Source organism: Dryobates pubescens, chromosome 10, assembly GCF_014839835.1.
Source record: "Dryobates pubescens isolate bDryPub1 chromosome 10, bDryPub1.pri, whole genome shotgun sequence".
NCBI lineage: Eukaryota > Metazoa > Chordata > Aves > Piciformes > Picidae > Dryobates > Dryobates pubescens.
In genome coordinates this window covers 32598694-32611669 of record NC_071621.1, presented here as the reverse complement: position 1 = coordinate 32611669, position 12976 = coordinate 32598694, and positions in this window count along the sequence as shown.

Genomic DNA, 12976 nt, shown 5'->3' with positions numbered 1-12976 from the left:
TGGAAAAGACCTTCGAGATCATCGAGTCCAACCTATCATCCAACACAATCTAATCAACTAAACCATGGCACCAGCTGCCCCATCCAGTCTCTAACTAAACACCTCCAGTGATGGTGACTCCACCACCAAATGAAAGTTAGGGTATTGGTAGGTAACCTGAATGTTGTCTTAGAAAGACAGGAATGCAGGAGTATTGCAGTGGAGGAGTTTGGGAGCTGGAGAGGACAATGAATTCATAAGGAAGTTGCACTATGTTTGCTGTAAACTACTAAACTACAGTAATGAATTTCTGATGTTCCTTGATGTTGCTTGAAACATTGAATAAGATGCTGGATTCTGTTCAGTGCTAATACTCTTGCAGATGTATTTTAATAAGAAAACCCTTGTCTTTAATTTCCTCTCCTTTGCTTGGTCTGTGGTAGAAAACTGCCGCTACCTTGGAACTCATTCCACTGGCATTTTTTGTCCTGTTTTAACAAGATCTTGTCTTCGTGTATTGCTTTTAAAATAGGGTGGTAATGAAACCAGAAGGAGAGGAAATACCTGGAAATGAAAGACAGTTCTTTCTCATGCGCATAGCACTGCTATGAATTTCATACGGTGAAGAGGTCATGAGCAGGTGTTTATGTAGATGGTGGGTTGAATTCCCACCAAAATGTTTATATTGCAAGGATTAGAATGGTTGTAATTCAAGGATTATATTGCATTAAGGGATTTATAGTCCTGGGCTGACATTTCTTTTAATTGCTTAACATTTAAAGTCAGCATGTGAATGGTCAAATAAATAAACGGATCAAGGTTTCTGCAGGATTTAGCGTTGGGGTTTTTTTTCCGTAAAGGCTGTGGTGGAAGTTACTCTTTCGGGGTGCTGCTGTGCTCCTGGTCTTGGTCGTGTTTCTGGCTTCTGACGTCGCCACCTAGTGATAAAAGGCGTGAAGAAAACCTTGGGAGTGCTGCACTACCGGAGACGAGGAAAAAAAAGAATTGCAACGAACATAGTGCATGCAACTGAAGAAAATATATATTTTTGGGGGGGTTTTCCTACTTAAATGACGTGAAGAGTTTCAGTTATGAATAGTGGCTTCTGAAGGACAACTGAGAACTTCTTTTCTAACGCAAATGCTGAAAGAGCTTGATTTTCCTGATGATTTTTCAGGGAATTTCCAGACCCACTCTGACGTCATGTTGTGCCCTCAGATTTTAGAAGTGGACTTCCAGTCAAGAGACACAAGTTTTTCAAACAGGCCAATTTCCCTCAAAGCTCTAAATGTCTTAAAACATTCCCTACACAAGCTCATCTGTCATGTAACAAATAAATGCAGCTGATTTTAACGTGTACCATAGCCTTCTTACTGGGTATGTGGAATCACTGTGCCTTGTGATAGCTACAGCGTCTCCCCAATACTGACTTTTCTATTTTACTGGGGTGTCTCATCCCCCTGTGATTTTTAGATAGTAGAGAAATTAATATATTGGAAGCTTGGATTTATTTTAAGTGGCAGTCCCTACTAGCCACTCCTGTTGGTAGCTACTTTCGCTGCTGAGTAATTTGGTGTGCTGCTTTCCAACTGGAAAGCCAGTTGTCTGGCAATTGCTATGTTCACATTGCAGTTTCTCTGAAGCTTGAGCTCTTCTGGTGTTCAGGGATGCACATGACTATATGGACTTCCCTTCTGTACAGCAGACCCTTCCTGCCTGGGGTATTCTTTTTCCCTGAGGTAAACAATGGGAAACTTGGAGCCCACATTTCCCAGGGACTGTTTCCTGCAGCAGTGCAGCATTTGCAAACCCTCTATGACTCCCAGGCATACTGAGCACTAGGTTGGCTCATACCCAAATAATAATGCTGGAATTTACCCCCCAAAAGCCAAAAACCCCCAACCAACCAAAACCCCAAACCCAAACCAATACAAAACCACAAACAAACCACAAAACAAAAAGCCCCCCCAAGCCCCCAGACAACTCACTCTCATTTTTTAAAGAACACACACAGACTTGAAAGAAGGTTAGACCTATCTGGAACTTGCACAGACACCAAGGTGAGTGACTCTCGCTCTCTGACATATAGCAATAGCTCAGCAGCTCTGAGGTTGACAAGAGGCAAATGCCTCTTGTCAAGGCAACCCACAATAAGGAGTTCTAATGCTTTTGAAGTAGATTTTCAGCCAGCACAAAATTTCAGCGTTCCTCAGAAGGAATTGTTCTTCTCACCAGCTTATATCACTAGGGACTCCCTGTGCCTTCACCAAACGCACTGCTCTGTCCACTTACGTCATGCATTAAATAGCGATGTAACTTAACCAGACAATAGCTGTTTTATCACCAGAAAGGGCTGTTAGGACTCATGGTGAGACCCCCAAGTAAGACTATGCCTAGAGTGTAGAAACTGAATACAGACTCCTCTTACTTTCTTCTGTTCTTTTGCTCTTTCTCTCATTTTTTCCTCTCTGTTGAACTCAGCCTCCTAAAGGGTACACAAAGAAAACATTACAGAGACTCGTTATCTTGCATTTCTCTGCCTCCTACTCCTTGTCAGTAGAAGACCATTTCCCTGATTTTAGGGAGAATCCCTGTGAAGGGTGAGCCTGCCCAGAAGCCCTGGTAGCTGCTGGCTGACTTAGATGTGATTCTTGTCCCTTTTTGCTATCATTCTGTAGCCAGTAGCAACAGAGAAATTGACTTCAATAGTTACAACTTCTTAGAAGATGGTAAGAGTCTATTTAAATGCATATTTTAAAGAATATACCTCTCCATCTAGAAGAAAAGTTTTCCCAACAATTTAAAAAGTTTTCTAAAGCATCAAGTGCTCAAAGTAACTCTGAATGTTGGTTGTTTTGTTGTTTTTTGGTTTTTTCCCTCCCCATGCTTTCGTTAATAGTAAAACTTTTCTCAGGGACTGGAATTCATTTCTGCACAGAAGCCTTTTTAACAAATTAAATGGGGTTTATGAGATCCTTAATCCTGATTCTGGCTCTTTGTGCAGCATTGAATTTCATAGAAAGAATGAATTTCAGACAAAAGAGACCAATGGAGTTAACATTTAATCTCTTTTTGAAACACTGAGAGTTTTCTGGTCTCATGAGATTCTGAAATCACGTTCCATATACAAAAGTTTTCTTTGTGTGTCTTGTGGGCTGGATCACAATTACTAGATGACTTGCACGCTTGTGTTGTCTGCAGTGCCTTTGGGAGTTCTTGTTGTTTCTCCTATCAAAAAGCCCTAGTAATTGATAAAGTGTGTAGTTTACCTTGCCATTTGTGCATGTGAGTTAAAATCTCTTATCTTCAGTGCTTGAAGTATATACAGTCTAATAGGAGGAGAGCACAATGATGAATGTAATTATTACTGTTTGAAGATCACCTGTACTTTGGTCCAGTAAAACTCTGGTTTATTCTGTTTTTCACTGCCATAAGATTTCAGAAACACCCTGGTCTTTCACAATCCTGTGTAGTATTAATCTGTGTTGAAGTAGGAGACTTGCAGATCTTTTTCACCTTCATTTTGATATTTCTTTAAGATTTTACTCTGTGCTTTTACGTGGTTTCTTTTTGTCACAAACCACATACAATCACTTGGCAGCAGTTCTGGGGCTGGAGTAGAAACTTTTGCCAGGAAGAATGTGATGAGTCATGAAGTGTGACCAGAATAGCTGTGCTATCAAAATTGCCAAGAGTAGATGGAGTTCCACCCATAAAACTGTTCTTGGCTACTCTTAATGTATTTGACCTGGCACAGCAGAAAGAAGGAATGTTTAGAATAACCTGTTGTGGCTAAACCATTTATCTGCTTGTATAAACTTCATCTACACTAACTTTTTAACTGTGGTAGTCTACCACAATCTCTATACCTGCAAAGCCTTTCAGCTGTGAAGTTAGCCTTCACTTTTGGCCTGGCTTGCTTAGCAGCTATTAAAAGCCTTCTTGTGTGTGATTGCTTGAACTATATGTCAGAGAATGGAGGGAAAAAAAAAGAAAGAAAGGAAGAAGGAAAGAAAGAGAGAAAGAAAGAAAGAAAGAAAGAAAGAAGGAAGGAAAGAAGGAAAGAAAGAAAGAAGGAAGGAAGGAAGGAAGGAAGGAAGTATAAATCATATAATCACAGAATGGCTCAGGCTGGAAGGCACGTCAAAGATCCTCTAATCCAACCCTCCTGCTATGGGCAGAGAAGCCTCTCAACTAGACTTGGTTTCCCAAGGCCTCCTCATCCAGTCTGGCCTTAAATACCTCCAGGGAGAGGGCATCCACAGCCACCCTGGGCAACCTATTCCAGAGTCTCAGCACCCTTGTACAGAAGAACTTCTTCCTAAGATTGAGTCTAAACCTATTTTCCCTCAGCTTAAAACCATTCCTCCTGTTCTAATGAAGAGAGCACCCGAAAGGTTAACTTAAGATGCAGGTAGTAAAAAGAGAGTACCAAAGTGTATGCAAGTAAACTGACATCACTTCAAATAATTTCTTAGTGTGCTATTTATTTCTTATTTAATCAGTGGAGTGGAGGTGAAGTAATCCTGTTTGTAAGGACGTGGCAATTTACATATTATAGGCTGTAGAGGTTATAAGTTTATTAAATTAATTTGCATAATTGCAGAGTCAGAATAAAGGATTGTCGTGTCCCAGGGCTAATGGTTCTTCTCCAAGATTTACTGTTTGAAAGGTAGTGAAATGCCCTTCATCAGAAGTTATTGTTTGTATTCAAATTCTTGGTATAAAGAAGAGATACAGATACCAGTACAGCTGCCGACAGTTTGGGGGCTTAACCTGCTGCCAGTGGAGCAAACACCTGAAATTCAACTGGCTCAACCTCACAGACTCATACTCTGAAAGACCAACACAGAATAATCAGATGTGTGAAGAGCTGCATAAGAGAAATAGAGAAATTTGGTTTGCTTCTGGAATAGATTACAGAATACATTTTCTAATGTAATTTCAATTCTAGGCTCACACATTTGGACTAGATGTAAAAGTAGATCACACAGAGAGTTCTTTCACTGATGAAGTAATTAAGATTAAAAATGGATTTTAACTTTAGGTATTCAACTCTGAAGTCCTTAATTTTTTCTCATTACTGTGAAATTTTCACATTTGCTCTTGTCTGATACCCTCCCAGCTTCCACTTATATTCTTGTGTGTCTGCTGGTATCTCACTCAAGAACTGGCCTGTTGTACCTCAATGTTGGATTCTTAAGCACAGGTACTTTGTAACTACAATGACTCCTTGTTTTCTTGAACAAAATATCACAGAATGGTCTGGGTTGGATGATACCTCCAAAGGTCATCTAGTCCAAACCCCACCTGCCGTCAGCAAGGGCATCCTCAACTAGATCAGGTTGCCCAGAGCCCTGCTGACCCTCACCCTGAATATCTCCAGGGATGGGGCCTCAACTACCTCCCTGGGCAACCTGTTCCAGTGTTCCACTACCCTCATGGTAAAGAACCTGTTCCTAACATCCAATCTAAATCTGCTCTTCTCTAGTTTGAAACCATTGCCCCTTGTCCTATCACTACAGGCCTTTGTGCAGTCTCTCTCCATCCTTCTTGTAGCCCCCTTCAGGTACTGGAAGGCTGCTATTAGGTCTCCCTGGAGTCTTCTCCAGGCTGAACAACCCCAGCTCCCTCAGCCTGTCTTAGTAACAGAGGTGCTCCAACCCCCTGCTCATTTTCATGAACCTGGACCTGCTCCATCAGGTCCATGTCCTTCCTGTATTGAGGGCTCCAGAGCAGGATGCAGTACTCCCGGTGAGGTCTCACCAGAGCAAAGTGGCAGAATCACTTCTCTGGGTCTGCTGGCAAGGCATCTTTTGATGCATTTGCTTTCTGGGCTGCAAGCACACACTGACTGCTCATGTCCAGCTTGTTGTTCATCAGCACCCCAGAGTCCTTTTCCACAGGGCTGCTTTATGTCACCACAGCCCCTAGTTTGTATTGATAGTGAGGATTCTTCCAGCCCAGGGGCAGAACCCTGCACTTGCTGTTACTGAACCTCATGAGGTTCACCTGGGCCCACCAAATATATTCACTCAGTGTCCTTAGTACAGGTATGGTCTTTGTGAGACCAAGTAGAGCAGTGGGGGTTTTCCTCTCCCTAAATCTGTATTTAAAGTTTCTCATCCCCTTTACTATGTGTGTGTTCCTTCCCTCCAGAAATAGCCTATGAGTTCACACAAGCTCAGCTACATGATATTGAGACTGAGATGCAGGCTCTGCTAACCAAATGGAAAACCTAGAAGAGAGGGTGTTATAAAAACCTCCAGTCTTGAAGTTCTGCCTTGAAATTATCCAAACCGCAGGATGCTAGGTAGAGGCCAGTACAGGATCTCAGCTGCTGTGGTAATCCACTTCCCCTGAGATTCTATAGAACAGAAATAGCCCAGCCTCACTTACATCTTGCAGAATACCAGCTTTTTCAGCAAGGTGAAATATGCATGAGATAAAGGAATTGCTTACTATGTAAGCTTTTACAGGCTGGATTGTCCCTGAATACAGTGAATGAAGAAGCAATTTGGTCATGTGAAAGGCCTCAAAGACCTGTGGTCTTAGAGGTCTGGGCTAGATTTTTATCTCAGATTTCTTGGGCTACTGTAGTTTCTAAGTTCCTTTCCCATGACTTTTCTATTTCTGATGTTATCTAAGCATATGTAGCATACTTTCCCATTCAGATCTAGGGGTACATAGTTCATTAGCTGGTGTCTTGTATTTTAGCTGCACAACATGCTTAAGAATTGTCATGGCTAGTTTTTAAGCACATGGGGATATTGTGGGAGGGAAAGAAAGTTCTTGGTGGGGAGTGTTGGGAAAGTTGCTTTTAATAGATATGGATGTTTGCCAGCAGCTTTACTTTAAACCTAGTGCTGACTGTAATTTTCATTTGTGGAAAGGGTTTTACATCCTCCTTCCCTCTCCCTCCCCCCTCTTCCCCCATCCCCCCTTTTATTTTTGGTGTAATTTGGCTTCCTAAAAAAAAATAAATAAATAAATGTGAGAAAACTTGATTCTTACTTTGTATAAATTTCCATAAAAGATTTAAACAGCTTTCTTCTGCCTGAAGAGAAGTCTGTCTTTCTATCCCAGAAGTTGAAAAGGTAGCTATTTAGCCTTCACATAAGGTGCATCCTTCAATACTAGGGCAAAACATATATTGAGATTACAGCATTTATTTTTGGCTCCATTAACCTTAAGCCAGTCACATTTGAAGTTGCTAAAATAGTGGTTAGATTACATGCTGAATTCCAAGCATCACATTCAGAAAGAGCTTAGTCTTGTTTGTAAGCAGAAGAGTACAGAGCGGAACATTAGAATATAACTGTAGCACTGCTGGGTCTTTGTTTTGCCCATGTGCTAGTATAACTCAATCCACAATGATTTAGAATAGAATAGAATAGAATAGAATAGAATAGAATAGAATAGAATAGAATAGAATAGAATAGAATAGAATAGAATAGAATAGAATAGACCAGCTTGGAAGAGACCTTCGAGATCATCAAGTCCAACCTATCATCCAACACCATCTAATCAACTAAACCATGACACCAAGCACCCCATCCAGTCTCTTCCTAAACACCTCCAGTGATGGTGACTCCACCACCTCCCTGGGCAGCCCATTCCAATGGTCAATCACTCTCTCTATGAAGAACTTCTTCCTAACATCCAGCCTAAACCTCCCCTGGTGCAGCTTGAGACTGTGTCCTCTTGTTCTGGTGCTGGTTGCCTGGGAGAAGAGACCAGTCAATAATGGGAACAATGTGGTACAGAACTTTGCTTTCTCAGGCCAGGGGTGCTCTCTCCCACTCCCCATTACAGCCATTTCACCAGGAGCTGTCTCTCCCTGTATGTTTTCATGGCACCAAATACATGGGTTCTCATCTGGTCAGAAAGATCTTTCCTCCCAAGACCTCCTGAAGCTGCAGCACTAAATCAACACTGCCCTAGGTATCAGCATGCCATCACCCTCCCCTGTGCCTAGTGCTGGCACAGGTATGGAATGAAGAAAGAGGCTCCCTCACCATCTCCTTCCCACCTGCCAGTTTGATTTCTCATGGCCATTAGATATTAATGGCTTTTCAGGTCTCTAATGAATGATGTGGTCTCATCCTGTCTTCCCAGGGTAATAAACTCCCCCTAACATGGCTGCTTGTTGGAACACCCTGATAACAGACTTTAACCTTAACCAGGTTCAGGGGAGGCACAGAAGGTTTATTTCTGTTTCAACTCACTGGTGCTATTCTGAGCATTCATTACTTGTATTAGAGAAGCACCTACCAGTTCACACATAATCCTGCAATGTTGCTGCTTGATTTTTCTGAAAAGATGATCTCTGTTCCTTGGAATGTACAATTTAAGGATGAAGTGGGAGACAGAGAGTGGATAAAGGAAACTAAAAGGAGCAGAGGGACAGAGCCCTCTCTACGATTTACGATTGCAATGATAAGCAGAGGTCACAGAACCAGAGTTTTGTAAACACTGTGAATCAAATCTCAGAGAACTTTGGAATTTGATTGTTGCTTTGGCTGAAAACAATATTTCTGTAGCCTTCACTTATTAAATCACTCCTGCTTCCTCTGACAGTGCCAGACAAGTAGGAAACATGGGCAGTTATCTCAGGTTTTTAACTGGGGAGCTAAAGTAGTAGAAGTAAAAGGAGCTGAAAGAAGCTCATAACTAAATTTATACATGCAGGAGACAATTACTGCACTTACAAACATTTCACACAAAATATCCCTGCTTTACTTATGTGTTCAGGCAAACTTGGAGTGATCACTTATTCCACTTGAATGTGATTATTGCTGATACTAATTCTTGAAGCTGGAGAGGTTTATGCTCCAAGCTGGCAGTTCCTGCCCTCCTTTAGAATCCTAGAGTATTTTGCTTAGTTAAAATTGACAGCACTGGTTTAGTGAAGGTTCTGCTTAAGCAAACATCACCCTCCTCTAGATTTGCAGTTGACCACAGGGTCACAACCTGAATGTTGTGTTAATGTTCATTTAGGTGGCGTCTGTTGGTGGGACTGGCATCTACTTTTGTTCCCAATTCTTAGAGTTGAGTAGGCAGTGAAGGAAACTATCTGAAGTGTAGATTGATGATGTCTGTCTGTGACCACCCATCTCCCTCATTCTTGATACTGTATAACCTTAGAACTAGTGATTTCCAAGTCCCTTACTTTTCTCTGCTTCCCATCTCCCACCAAATAGTATGTGGCATTTTGGGTCTTAAGACTCCAAGTTTAAGGGGAGATGTAATGGACATATCTGATACCTAGGTAACAGTAGCTAAGATGGTCATAAGTCTGTTCAGATATTCTCAGACAACTATTTTCTGTCTGGGCTTCATAACAGAATAGCTCATATTGTAAATGCTTCCTTCCACCTCAAAGAAAGTCTGCAAATCACTAATGTAGGAAGAATAACAATTTTCTTTTTTCTTTCTATGGAGGCAAAAGGAATTAAATATTGCAAACTTTGTTCCTTATGAACTCTCACATCATTATTTTTTTCTTACAATGCTATTAATTCCAGAGATAAGAATCCCAGGAATCTATTTTGAAACAACTGAACTGTGTTTCAAAATACTCTACACTCACTGTTTCTAGCATTTGAAAAAGGAGACATTAAGATCTTTAGGCATCACCCCACATTTGTCAGGGACAGGATAACACAACTGTATATTTGGCCCTCAGTCCTGCATAGGTACTTTACTGTCATTGATTTCAGTAAAAATTGTCTGTTAGAATAGGACAGGATAGGATAGGACAGGATAGGACAGGATAGGATAGGATAGGATAGGATAGAATAGGATAGGATAGGATAGGATAGGATAGAATAGAATAGAATAGAATAGAATAGAATAGAATAGAATAGAATAGAATAGAATAGAATAGAATAGAATAGAATAGAATAGAATAGAATAGACCAGGTTGGGAAAGACCTTTGAGATCATCGAGTCCAACCTATCACCCAACACCATCTAATCAACTAAACCATGGCACCAAGCACCCCATCCAACCTTATTGATTCTATGATTCTATGAAAGATGCTGCCCTGGCACATTTGTCTATGATTGGGATGGGTGATTGAAGGTAGAAAGCAGCACTGCTTGACTTGAAATCAAAGCTGCTTGACTTGAAATCAAAGTTACAAAACAGATTAGTCCCATTGCAGGTAAACACCCAACCCACTGGTTAGGGCCAGAGCTCTTGTGAACTTCAAAGTCTGGGACTGTGTCCTTCTCCTCTGACTGTTCAGAGGCATCTGACAGGTCTTTGCTTCTGGCAGGTCTTTCCTTAGGCTGCTTCTGCTATGTCAACATACAGAGAACAACTGACCCAGAACAAGCCCTTTTCTTAACAGCTAGCATAAAGTATTTTTATCTTTCACAATGTGTGCAGTTTTATTGCTTTCTTGTTAGAATATGGTTCTAGACACATAATTTGCAGAGAGTTTGTAGCATGGGAAGTTACATTTTATAGCAGCAGTCTTTTGGAATAGACATTTAAAGCAGTGTTTTTTTTTTGAGGAAAGGAGGAAGTACTGTTACTACTGGATAATTTAATGATAACCTTTCCTCATTAGCTGACAGGTGCCCATTTATCTTTATCTGGTGCACTTCATAGAATCATAGAATCAATAAGGTTGGAAAAGACCTCAAAGATCACTTACTGTAGGCTATGTAACACTGATTAGATTTTGGGACAGAGCTGGATTTCTGAATTTCTCCAGTATGGTCTCAGGAAACTGCTGTTGTGCTGGACTTGCTCTTTTATTCTGATTCGGTGAAAAAACCAGTAGTTACTAAAGAAGTGTAGTGGCTTGGGAGCTATCCAGCAAATGATCAACAAAAGAATTTGGTTTATGGTTGCTCTTTTTGTGTGTGTGTGCAGAGCTTATTATAGAAATGGGCTAGCTGTTAATTACCTCTGGAAGTTAAAATTAGCTCATTCTTCAAAATTACCAATATATTAATTTAATATTTTCAAAACTGAGAAGGCCTTGCCTTATGTTTGAAAAGGGATTTATTCTGAAACTATGAGTTACTGCCCCCCACATTAAAATGTTACTAGAAATCACACATAAAAAGAATGGTTTCTACATTGCATTAACCTGTGCCACAGAATTACAGAATCACCAAGGGTGGAAGAGGCCTCAAAGATCATCAAGTCCAACCTGTCACCATAGACCAAGTGCCACGTCCAATCCCCGCTTGAACACCTCCAGGGATGGTGACTCCACCACCTCCCTGGGCAGCACATTCCAATGGCCAATCACTCTTTCTGTGAAGAACTTCTTCCTAACATCCAGCCTAAACCTCCCTTGGTGCAGCTTGAGACTCTGTCCTCTTGTTCTGGTGCTGGTTGTCTGGGAGAAGAGACCAACCCCCACCTGGCTACAACCTCCCTTCAGGTAGTTGTAGACAGCAATAAAATCTCCCCTGAGCCTCTTCTCCAGGCTAAGCAACCCCAGCTCCCTCAGCCTCTCCTCATAGGGCTTGTGCTACAAACCCCTCCCCAGCTTTGTTGCCCTTCTCTGGACACCTTCCAGCAACTCAACTTCTTTCATCTCTCAGTGAAGAACTTTCTCCTCACCTCGAGCCTAAACGTCCCCTGGCACAGCTTGGGACTGTGTCCTCTTGTTCTGGTGCTGGTTGCCTGGCTTGCTATTTTTGTTAATCTCTTTGTTCAGCTTTAATGCATTTTAGGTTTTATCTGTTCCTCACAGTTTGGAATAGGATTTAGCTACAAAAGGTTTCAAAGGTTGGCTCATTAAGTAGGCCAGTTCCCACTGGGCCTATTAAGATGAAACAGCACTGGAAAGAAACCAGCAAAAATCTCTGATTGTTTGTCTATAAATCTACAGCCTTTGAAAGATAGGTTAGGAAAAGAGAGGGAGATGGAGACAGGGAAGAAGAGAGAAAATAAATGGCCATGTGTGTACTCATAATCTGATGCAATACAGGATGAAATAATTTATACTGCATGGTAGCTTTGCTTTGTAGCAGATCAAGGAAACAGAGAAGGGGCCTGAAAACTAAAACAGTAGCTCACAAAAGACTGCTGGATTTACAGAACAATCTGGGGTTTGATCAGTCCAGCATCCAGAGACAGTTCTGCTTATACTCTGTCCTGCAGGGATGTGCTTGCTGGAATTAGGACCATGTGCTGGGAGCTCCCAGGTAGCAACTCTTGCTTTATTTAATGGATTGATCCTTCCTGGTTGTGGGTAGTGCTGAAACGATTGGAAAACAGGCTCAGAGTCCTCAAATGTGAAAAATACTTACTCAGAAAAACTGGACAGGGCCATGGTTTAGTTGATTAGATGGTGTTGGGTGATGGGTTGGACTTGATGATCTCAAAGGTCTTTTCCAACCTGGTTAATTCTATTCTATTCTATTCTATTCTATTCTATTCTATTCTATTCTATTCTATTCTATTCTATTCTATTCCATTCCATTCCATTCCATTCCATTCCATTCCATTCCATTCCATTCCATTCCATTCTATCAGTTGGATTGCAGTCCACAGCCTGCAGTGGATAGAAAGATACCACTGCCTGCAGTGCACTTGCAGTGCATAGCTCTTGCCAGTGCAAAATTATGGTATCTTAGTGTTTCTTTTAGGCTTATTTTTGGTGGGTGTTTGTTGTTGTTGTTGTTGCTTTGTTTGTTTGTTTGTTTTTTAATAGTTCAACATACTTCTGGTGACTTCTGGTAACTGTTAGTCTTTACTGCACAACATATCCTATTTCAAGATGACCTCTTGTTTCAGGTGCTTGGGAGTGGTTTTCCTCACATGAATGATGTTTGTGCTCGGAGCTGTACTGACACTGGATAATGAGTTTCTCTCTTTAGTGTTTATAGAGAACTCTGTGCATGCATTTTTACATTAAACCTTCAATATCCTGTTATGGGCAACTCTGTTCCCCAGTTCAGCAAAGCAAAGCACAGGACTTGAGCACTGCACAAGTTCTGCTGACTTCTCAAGCCAAAGCGAAAC